The sequence below is a fragment of the Eurosta solidaginis genome, chromosome 3 (genome assembly GCF_040869045.1).
Source record: "Eurosta solidaginis isolate ZX-2024a chromosome 3, ASM4086904v1, whole genome shotgun sequence".
Taxonomy (NCBI): domain Eukaryota; kingdom Metazoa; phylum Arthropoda; class Insecta; order Diptera; family Tephritidae; genus Eurosta; species Eurosta solidaginis.
Window position 1 is genome coordinate 147,205,231 of NC_090321.1, and position 11,518 is coordinate 147,216,748.

Below are 11,518 nucleotides of genomic sequence, written 5' to 3' on the forward strand. Positions count from 1 at the left end.
TTTGAACGGGTAGAAAAACTTAGCACTCGTGTTTGTATTCTTAATGCTGGAATAACTCGTCCTCAGATACCCCAATTCAAGACTTTTGTATAATTTTCTGTAGGACGCATGTAGGTGCAATACATTTTCATACTAAATTCGTAAAAAAATTTTACCTTCCCGCAACCCATATCTTTTATTATATTCCGCTCCTTTTTTTGTTTCCCTGCGTCGCTTTCCACGACAGCAACCCCGGTAATTTTGACACTTCGTTCAGTGTCAAACGCATGTTCCACGCAGGTTCCACTGAATCCCACACTAGTTTGACACTGACCGAAGTGTCAAACAATAGTACAGGTCTACAAGTAGGATATGTACCCTGCAAAAACGCTCCACGTCATTTGACCGTCATTGTGCGGTCACGCCCCATATTAAATTTTGGTCACGTTTGTTCAGGCGTCGGTAACTTTTTTACACTTTTTTCCCATTTCGTACCTATTTATGTGATTGTGCATTCCGCTCCCACTTATAGGATGTGGGCATAGTGCTGTGCTGCTCACACACGTCACAATGCGCGTTAAATGGCGGTCATATTTTCGGTCATTTCACTCTACATTTTCCAGTCATTTGACAATCATTTTTACTGTGGTTTTACCATTTATAAAACCGCCATATAACTTGAATTTTACCTGCTGATTTACTTTACCTGGAGCAGCCACATGAATAAAATACCAACCAAATAAATTGAATTTTCAATATTTATATTTAAATAAGTTAACCAAACATAACATATGATATAAGAATATATGAGGCCCCTAGATGCAAAACCAGATATATATTTAAAAAATTTGAAATATTTAAATTTCGACAATATTGCCTAGCCAACATTCTAAAAACCGTTATTGAAAATTCATAGCAATTTTAAAAATTTCAGCTTTTTTGTGCTTTTCTAAGTTTTAAATATCATGGATTCATCTGGTTTCGCATCTTGGAGCCTCATATATATATGAAATTGCAACTTAAATTAATACATTTAATATAAAAAGGCAGTAAGTACTTTAATAATAACATAAAAATTTATTAATTGCTTTGAGCTATATTGCTGCTGCAGCCAACTTTATATTTGGACAATTCAGAAGTGTGTTATATTCATGTAAAATTTGAGTTGTTTCCATGGTTGCGAATAAAAAATTTTATTATTTGAATCAACTTAAGTCTACAACTTAAAGCTTAGTAGAAATTCAGATTAGGCTTACCCTTTTTTCAGATCAAGAATATTCAAAGGTGTCGTGGAATCCGATTGCTGTCGTAATTGAATTTGAAAGTAATAAAGTAAAGTAAAATATGAATTTAAAAATGTAGGACTAGTAATTGAGTCAGACTTATTATTGTTCTAAATCTAATCATTCAAGCAATAATTTTGCAACCCTTAGCAGAAGTATTGATTGGTTTCAAATCTAATTCCAACAGCAATCGTACACGACATTCTTTGTTATATATGTACATGAAATTGTAACTTAAATTAATACAGTTCATATAAAGAAAAGTAAGTATTTTAATAATAAATAAACTCGCCTTATTGGTTTTTGTTTTCCAATTGAAATCTTTTCCAAGCGAACAGAAAATAATTTTAAGCTTTAGAAAAAACTCCAATTATTTGAATAATCTACAACTTAAAGCTTAGTAGAAATTCAGATTAGGTTTACTCTTTTTTCAGATCAAGAATATTCAAAGGTGTCATGGAATCCGATTGCTGTCGTAATTGATGAACTTAAAAATGTACGACTAGTAATTGAGTCAGACTTATTATTGTTCTAAATCTAATCATTCAAGTAATAATTCTGCAACCCTGCAGAGTACTGATTGGTTTCAAATCTAATTCCGACAGCAATCGTATCACATCCCTTATTATATATGTACATGAAATTGCAACTTAATTTAATACTGTTGATATAAAGAAAAGTAAGTACTTTAATAATAAATAAACTCTCTTAATTGGGTTCAATTGAAATCTTTTCCTGTGCAAGCACATCGCTAACCTGTGTTGGCAAGAGATATGATTATACTGTCTTCGATAGATAGTCGGACGAGCCGCTACTCGGCGATGTAGAGATGACCGTTGTGTCGGTGGCAGCAGTTACAACAGCAGTTTCTAACTTGCACCATCCGTACAGTGTGATGAATGCTTCACCGCCCTTTTCTAATTGCTTGGCGCCAGCAATTTTTGCTGTTTGTAAAGCTTTAGCTGTAATGCAAATATATAGATGGGTTAAAGTGGTTTTCGTATGTTATTCAACAACTCACCCTATACCATCATCACAGCCTTCTCATCGATTTTGAATATGTGTACTGTTTCAGTATTCAGACCCAGTTCGTTTGATGCAATATTTTCGATTTGATGAGTATGTATACTATCCGTTAGGCAGACAATTAGGTGCGTTCGATTCATTCATATACGGTAGGTATTTGAGCCGTAGACGCAATTGATATATTGTAACATTTGTAAACAGTTGGGTTTCTCTGCTGTCACCATCACCACTAGAGAGCTATTGAAGAAACGCTCGACCAAGATATGTTGCGATTTACGCGCATAGATTTTTTCCACCTTGTCACAGTTATTGATGGAGAAAATGCGAAAGCCATATTTACCATCCAATACGGAAATGGAACTGTGGAGGAAGAAACATTTTATAAAATTTAATAAATCAATAAATGATAGTTGTGTTAAAATGGGGTAAAGTATCGTATGTTAAAGTATAGCGAAGTTTGAATAGGTCTCATTCTTCATTCTTAGAAACATGTACGAAGGTACCTCGTTAAATATTAAAAATCCTCAACGCTTTTTTGCAATAACTTAAAAAAAACTCATATTCATTAAATTTATGTTTAACTTCTACATATCAATAGCTACCTTTACCACCAGAAGGAGTCACTATTGCTTCTACACCTATGCTATTGTTTCCTACACCGATGAGCTTTGTAATAAAATAAACAGCTATCTCCCCAATCTCTCCAGTTTTGTCGCCTCGCGAAACCTGATATTGTAACCAACCAAATCATCGGCGATCTTATTTAAAACATAGCCGCGCCAAATGTCGACCATATGACATTACCCTACCGACTGTCTTACACCTTAAAATTTTGGGTGTGACTTTCATCAGGATCTACATTTTGGTGAGCACGCAGCCGCAATTGTTCCGAGAATTCAGAGCCGTACCAAAATCCTCAAATCCCTCACTGGCAGTACCTGGGGAAAGGATAAAGAAACGCTCATGACTACACACAAAGCAATTAACCAGCCGATTAAGTGCTATGCGTCACCCATATGGTCGCCAAGCCTAAAAATTACCCACTGGAAGAAGCTACAGGCCTGCCAAAATACTGCTCTCAGAATTGCCACGGGCTGTCTTCTTATGTCCCCAGAACACCATCTGCATAAGAGGCGAGAATACTCCCCATCAGGGAGAAAAATGAGATGCTGACCAAACAGTTCCTGTTGAATACCCAGAAACCTGAGCATCCCAACAGACATCTGATTGGTCAACCAGCACCGCCTAGGGGCCTAAGGAGTCATCTCCGTAAGCATTTTGAGGAAATACGGCTCCCGAGAACCCAGCCGTATGAAGCGAAAAAACACAAGCAGGTCCTTGGTGGACTCCATAAACAAGCGTCGGACCTTTATGATAGGAATTGCCCGGTGAATCCAGTACTCAAAGAAAAGTATCCAAACCTCGCGGAAGAGGAACACATACTCCCCAGAGAAAAGCGAGTCACTCTAGCTCAACTTCGTTCTGGATACTGTAACAGATTAAACTCTTACCTATCCAGAATCAACCCCGACATACAAAATGTATGTCCCGCTTGCAATGTGTTCCCACATGACACCAACCATCTCTTTAATTGTAATGTGGAACCAACGCCTCTAACGCCCCTTTCATTATGGTCCCCCCTGTCGAAACAGCAAGTTTCCTTGGACTCCCGTTAGAGGATATTGATGATAATTTCTGATCGGTCGCACCTATTGGATGGGGCGAAGCACTGCTACAATAACAACGTGTGAAAGATGGTTGCATCATTCGTTTGTTGCTCCCTGTTGCTTTGCTTATATTTTTTTTTCTCAATTTTAAACAAATTCGCAACAATAACTAAACTTTTAATTTGTTAACAAAAATAGAAATGCGCAACAAAATTTCAATTGGCAAATCAGCTGACTTCGAAGATTCGAAATTCCTATTCCCCAATTATTGTTCTCTCTAGGAGAAAAGAATTGGAGGAATTTTTCTGCGGTGCTATTAAGGCAATGACCTTTGACCTCGAGTAATTTTTTTTTACCTCGAATAGGATAGATGGGGACTTTTAATTTTAATATTTTTATGGTAAACTAGAGGTCCTCACTAAAATTTGGCTTTGTAGTAATTTTTGTTATTTTAATTGTCTAAATTAGCCGTTCTAATATTAAAATCGCCACTCTCAAGACAAATCAAAAAACAAGTATGAAAAAGTTGTTAACGTTACAGTGCTTATGGATTCATTTTAAGAATGCATTAAAAGAAAAAGTTTTGTTAAGCACATTTTTAAAAAGGAAAGGAAAGGTCGGTAAAAATGAGACTTACCATATATTCATATCGGCTGCTGAGTGGAATATCACCAAATCTCGGCTGCCGTTTCAAAAACTTCCTTTCTCAGAATTCGTTTGAAGAACGCCCTATCTTAGAATTTGTTTCATAAACACTCCAGCTATTGTCAAAATGTGTTGTATTTGAGCTCAGATCGGTCATTTTTGAAGCCAAATCTGAGTTAGGGCATTCTTCAACCGAATTCTGTGATAGGACTTTTCTAATATACGGGGTTATTCTCAGGTGCCGTATTTCCTCAAAATGCTTACGGAGATGACTCCTTAGGCCCCTAGGCGGTGCTGGTTCGTCAATCAGATGTCTGTTGGGATGCCCAGGTTTCTGGGTATTCAACAGAAACTGTTTGGTCAGCATCTCATTTCTCTCCCTGATGGGGAGTATTCTCGCCTCATTATGCAGATGGTATTCTGGGGACATAAGAAGACAGCCCGTGGCGATTCTGATAGCAGTATTTTGGCAGGCCTGTAGTTTCTTCCAGTGGGTAGTTTTTAGGCTTGGCGACCATATGGGTGACGCGTAGCACGTAATCGGCTGGCTAATTGCTTTGTATGTGGTCATTAGCGTTTCTTTATCTTTTCCCCAGGTACTGCCAGCGAGGGATTTGAGGATTTTATTACGGCTCTGAATTCTCGGAACAATTGCGGTTGCGTGCGCACCAAAATGTAGATCCTGATCAAACGTCACACCCAAGATTTTGGGGTGTAGGACAGTCGGTAGCGTAGTGCCATCGACGTGGATGTTCAATATGGTCGACATTTGGGGCGTCCATGTTGTAAATAAGGTCGCGGAAGATTTAGTCGGTGACAATGCCAGGTTTCGCGAGGCGAAAAAACTGGAGAGATCAGGGAGATAGCCGTTTATTTTATTGCATAGCTCATCGATCTCTGGGCCTGGGCCTGTGGCCATTATTGTGCAGTCATCGGCGTAGGAAACGATTGTGACTCCTTCCGGTGTTGAAGGTAGCTTAGATATGTAGAAATTAAACAAAAGTGGGGATGACACCACCCTGTGGCACCCCTTGTTTAATTCTCCTTGGTTTTGATGTTTCGTTTCTGAATTGCACCAATGCCTGCCGACCACCCAGATAATTTGCGGTCCACCTTTTAAGACATGGGGGAAGGGTAGACCCTTCCAGGTCTTGCAGTAATGAGCCATGGTTGACCGTATCAAAGGCTTTTGATAGGTCTAGCGCTACGAGTACTGTTCTATGGTGGGGGTATTGATTCAAACCGCAATTTATCTGGGTGCTAATGACATTTAGCGCGGAGGTAGTGCTATAGAGTTTTCTGAAGCCATGCTGATGAGGGGCTAGCTGCAAATGTGCTTGGAAATAAGGGAGCAAAATGGCTTCAAGCGTCTTTGCCACTGGCGATAGGAGAGATATCGGACGATATGACTCACCTACGTTAGCTGGTTTCCCAGGCTTTAGTAGCGGGACCACCTTGCCTGGCCATTTTCCATTTCTCGGGTATGGCAAAGGTGGAGAGAGACAGGTTGAAGACATGCGCTAAATATTTGAAACCCTCTTTCCCTAGGTCTTTAAGCATCGGCATGGCTATGCCGTCTGGGCCCACTGCTTTGGATGGTTTAGCGCGACCAATGGCGTCCTCAACCTCTCTAGACGATGTATTCGAAGGTGCCTGTATATTATATAGATAATAAAGTAAAACAAGTATATAATTTATTATCTCACGTAAAAATGTATTGAATTTATGCTCAGATATGGCGTTTTGAAATTCTAAAAATATCGGGAGTGGTGTCAACAATAACACTGGTCGACGGCCAAAATTTACCAGAGACGCCGTTATGAAGTTCGTATGTAAAACCACCCCCTGATTTCGAAAATCGAGTTCATTTTTTATTCTATGGTACCATTTTTGAGATATTTGCAATTTACCGTTATTTGAAAAAACCAAAAAGATGGCTCCCTTTAATTACGTATATCTCACGAACGGGTCAAGCAATTGCAAATAAGTTTACAGAATCGGAAAGACAATAAAATTTGCTATAAATGCATCACACATTATTTTTTGCTCAACCATATAGTTTTCGAGATATTAGCTCATCATTTTTTTTTATGAAAAAATATGAAAAAATTACTTTTTGCGAGGGCAGCATTCCAAAACCACAACTTTTTTTCCAAATATTTTTTATTTACGTAAAGCTCTGTTTAATTAGAAAAAAGATAAGCTATCATCGAAGAAAATCGATTCAAAACTACGTAAGTTAGAAGCGATCAAATAAAAATACCCAGGTTGCGCAACTTCAATGTATGTATACATACATATATTAAAGGTATAAAGTGCAAATGGGATATTATCCGGATAAAGGAATAACACCATAACAATGATAATACTTTTTCTTTAAATAAATCAAATAGTACTTTTAATACTCGAATTGTTTTATAGTAGGTAGAGTGGTTGCATCGAAAGGAAGAGTGGTTGGGTTCGAAAGCTGCTGTAGGCATGTAGTTAGTTATAAACATGTATTTCCGTCACTTATGGGTAAGTATGCAGGTAGATTTTCAAAATTATAAGACACAGAAAATTTTTAAAGCCTACATCTAAAGCAGATAGTATTTTCTTTTCCCGGCTTCGTATAAAAAGGAACCTTTCTGTCTAGGTAAGATTTGATTTTTTAAATTTTATTCTTGCTCCGAGTATAAATATGAGTTAATGCGCCTTGAAACTTCATAACATCTGCAAGGCTCGCCGGAGATAGTTCAGTTCATAAGTCAAATTTCAAAACCGTGATTTAGTAAAAAAAAATAAAATGAGTAAAAGGACGCGAGAATTTGAGTGTAATAACGATCCAGATATGTTCTGTTTCATGTGTGGCCAACATACTATCATAAGGCGACGACGAGTGTTCTCAGATCATATCAAAACTTTATACTCCAAGTATTTTGGCATTGAGCCTAAAAATGCTGAAAAACCATGGACACCGAACACTTTGTGTACATTGTGTCGAGTAGAATTGATTCAGTCGGAATCCGAACAACAAATAAAATTTGATACACCAATGATATGGAGAGAACCTACTTGCCATTCAATAGAGTGTTATATTTGTCAAACAAAAGTACTTGGCGTTGGAAGATCAAGAAGAGTAACCTATGCCAGCGTACCTACAGTGACATTACCAGTACTACATTCAACGGCAGTTGCGGATCCAGTTCCATTGTCAACAGTAACATCTGAGTGCGGGGGAATCAAGTTGTACTGAATTTAGCATGGGAAAGGAGAGAAACGTTCTATCACAAGCACAACTTAATGATTGGATAAGAGATTTGGAACTATCCAAGGAAAAGGCCGAGATCCACAGTTCTCGTATGCAACAATTTAAATTTGTATCATCCGATGTTAAGGTGATATATTGTAGAACTCGTCACGAACCATTTTCCAAACACTATACCAAGAAAGACAGTGTATGCTACTGCAACGACATTCCTGGTTTATTAAAAGCGTTTGGTCAAACATATGATTCAAAAGAGTGGCGATTGTTCATAGACAGCAATAAACTGAGTTTAAAGGCTGTATTATTGCATATTGGTAACAAAAAGCCTTCTATCCCGCTAGCACATGCAGTAAATACAAAGGAAACCTACGAGGAAATGCAAAAACTACTCAAATTTATCAAATATGAAGAGCATGATTGGAAAATATGTTCTGATCTCAAAGTCGTTGCAATGCTATGCGGTCTACAAAGTGGCTACACCAAGCACTGCTCCTTCCTCTGCAAGTGGGATAGCCGAGCTCGTAAGGACCACTAGGTCAGAAAGGATTGGCCGGAGAGTCGTCGAGTTTACCGTTGGTGTGGATAACATCAAATACACCCCTCTTGTCAAGAAAGAGAAAATCATACTTCCACCCTTACACATCAAGCTCGGTCTCATTAAAAACTTTCTTAAGGCTTTGGACAAAGAAGGCGAAGCATTCGACTATTTGAAAACAATTTTTGCAGATATTTCTCAAGCCAAGATAAAGGAAGGTATTTTTTCGGACCACAAATAAAAAAGTTGATCAACAATAAGCAATTCAAAGGACTACTCTCATCAGTTAAGGCAGCAGCGTGGGAATCCTTTGAAAACGTCGTTGCTTCTTTTCTCGGTAGACACAAAAGCCCTAACTACGAGCAGATATTGAACGACTTAATCAATAATTATGCGAAAATGGGTAAATATTAAAGGCTTATTAAAATTAATTTCCCAAAATTCTATAACTTGTTTACCTAACTAATATTTTCTTTCCAGGCGTAAATATGTCGTTAAAAATTCATTTTCTGCACTCACATTTGAGCTTTTTTCCGGCAAATCTTGGCGACGAAAGTGACGAACATGGCGAAAGGTTTCATCAGCAAATGAAATTAATTGAAAATCGATATCAAGGATTCTGGGACGTCGCAATGATGGGTGATGGCTGCTGGTTTCTCATAAGATAAACTGAATAAGCGTCAAAGTCGAACACATAATTATTTCGACTACATAGTAAAATAAAATTAAGATAAAGATTGTTAGAATATAGTACAAACATAAATAAATTAAAAAAAAAGTTAAAAATATGGGTAATTTCATTCATAAATTGAACTTTGAACTAAATAGAAACAGAGCATAGCTAGATATTTCACTCTTCTTTATACCATACATACGTTTTGAGGTATACGTTGAAATTGCGCAACCTGGGTATTTTTATTTGATCGCTTATAACTTACGTAGTTTTGCATCGATTTTCTTCGATGATAGCTTATCTTTTTTCTTATTAAACAGAGCTTTACGTAAATAAAAAATATTTGGAAAAAAAGTTGTGGTTTTGGAATGCTGCCCTCGCAAAAAGTAATTTTTTTCATATTTTTTCATAAAAAAAAACAAAAATCTGAAATTATAAGCTAATATCTCGAAAACTATATGGTTGAGCAAAAAAGAATGTATGATGCATTTATAGCAAATTTTATGCTTGACCCGTTCGTGAGATATACGTAATTAAAGGGAGCCATCGTTTTGGTTTTTTCGAATAACGGTAAATTGCAAATATCTCAAAAACGGTACCATAGAATCAAAAATGAACTCAATTTTCGAAATCAGGGGGTGATTTTACATACGAATTTCATAACGGCGTTTCTGGTAAAGAAAAAAGGTTGAAATTCGTGGTCCAGTGTAATCTGAAGACAGACAATTTTGTGGTTGCTGTAATGTTGTTGTACACAGGAAAACATTTTGTGTATAAAGAGTTTTTGCATGGATTTAATCGTGATTTTGCAGGCGGACCTCACAATTAGTCCGTAGTGCTACCAGAAGTTTATTTTACGACCAAATTGAAAAATCCTATGAAAAACCAGGACCTATGTTATAAAACAACTCCGCCCTCTTGGCAAATACTAGAAGCTTTCTAGGATTTATACCATTTGTTGCTTTTATATCTAACAGCTGTATAACTTTTAATAGCTGGGGTTTTAGCCTGACAAGCGCAGGGCACAAGCACAAAATGTGTTCGATCATTTCCTCCTCCTACCCGCACTTCCTACATCTGCTAGCACTGACCAAGCCCAATTTAAAGGCATGTGACGCCAGAAAGCAGTGACCAGTCAGAATACCAGTCATGAGTCTACAGGCCTCCCTTTTTAATGATATAAGCAACTTTGTTTGTCTAAGGTTGTAAGACCTACACATAATCTTCGACACTTTACAGCCCCGTGCTTGGATCTGCGCCTTTCCTGCTGGTAGATCATGTGTACCTCTCGCATTCTCTTAATCAGGCAATTAAAATATAAAGGTAATTCTTTACTTTAGCGCCCAATAATGTAAGTCATGAATAAAATAACTTCTGAAACAGGTAGAACAAGTAAGGGTGTCTAAGTTCGGGTGTAACCGAACATGAGCTTCAATTGTACATTTCATTTCAGATGAATTACTTTTCTACATAATTTTAATAAGTTCTTGACGAGCCATAATGTAAACGGTTTACTTGAGCTGGCCGGTCAAAGCACTTCATATAGGGTATATGTGTCCGTAATGTTACCAGAATCGGTGTGATGACCAAATGGAAAAGCCCGATTGGCAAATACTAGAAGTTTTCAAGGTAACAACTAAAATCCTGCCTCTAAGTCTGATAACTATGCTTCCTCGAGGGAACGGAGCCTTAGCTACGCGCGCGCAAGAAACGAACGCATGCACTAAGCATGAAACCCCCGGAGCGAATGTCCTCGTAAACACTCGCCTCATGAGCCTCAAGTCTTCTTTCTTCAGAGGCAAAAGCAACTTTGTTAGTCTAATATGATAAGGAGTGCAAATGCCTGATTTGAAGGCCTTCTTACATGAGTTAAGAAATCTATTCATTTAAAAAGTTAAGAAAATGGAGAGGAAAAAGGTAAGAATATTTTTGTTAAGTCCTGATGTGAGTCATGCGTTAAGGGGCTGAATAGTCAGCGATAGAATACGATAAGGAAAATTACCTTCAATCACACGTTCACTTCGTGCCGAACACGAACAAAGTAGTAGGAGCACGTACATATCGCTCATTTACTTCAATAGTGTCATAACTCAAAAAACATGACTTTTGAGTTAATAACATATAAACGTACCCAATATCATAATCTATGTTGTATAAAAAAATCTTTGTGATCAGTTAAAACTTTACCACGTGCTATAACAATGAAAATAAGCCTTTATATGGGCAACATATGGCAGTTAAAATCTTTGAATGGCTGTCCTGGAAAATTGTGTTTTTGGAGTTATGACACTATTGAAGTAAATGAGCGATATGTTATTATGCGAGCCCATATTTTTACGTAACAGTCCAACGATCACGGATGTTACGGCTTTATTTGTTGTTGTTGTATTAACGGTATAGACACCCCCAAAGGTTTGGGCGAGTGTTATCGATATGGATCCGGCACGTTACGTAAAAAACGCA

The 11,518-nt window shown here is 37.5% G+C and overlaps 1 long non-coding RNA gene and 1 pseudogene across 1 annotated transcript; one reads left to right on the forward strand and one right to left on the reverse strand.

The window, feature by feature from the left end:
* Nucleotides 1-11,518, forward strand: part of LOC137244340 (tRNA (guanine(26)-N(2))-dimethyltransferase-like) — an 81,047-nt pseudogene that overhangs the window by 54,819 nt on the left and 14,710 nt on the right.
* LOC137244346 (uncharacterized) lies at nucleotides 724-4,821 on the reverse strand. Its single transcript, XR_010950912.1, has 3 exons — nucleotides 4,593-4,821; nucleotides 2,284-2,648; nucleotides 724-2,224 (listed from the first exon to the last, which is right to left on the reverse strand). It is a non-coding gene; the product is annotated as an uncharacterized lncRNA (long non-coding RNA).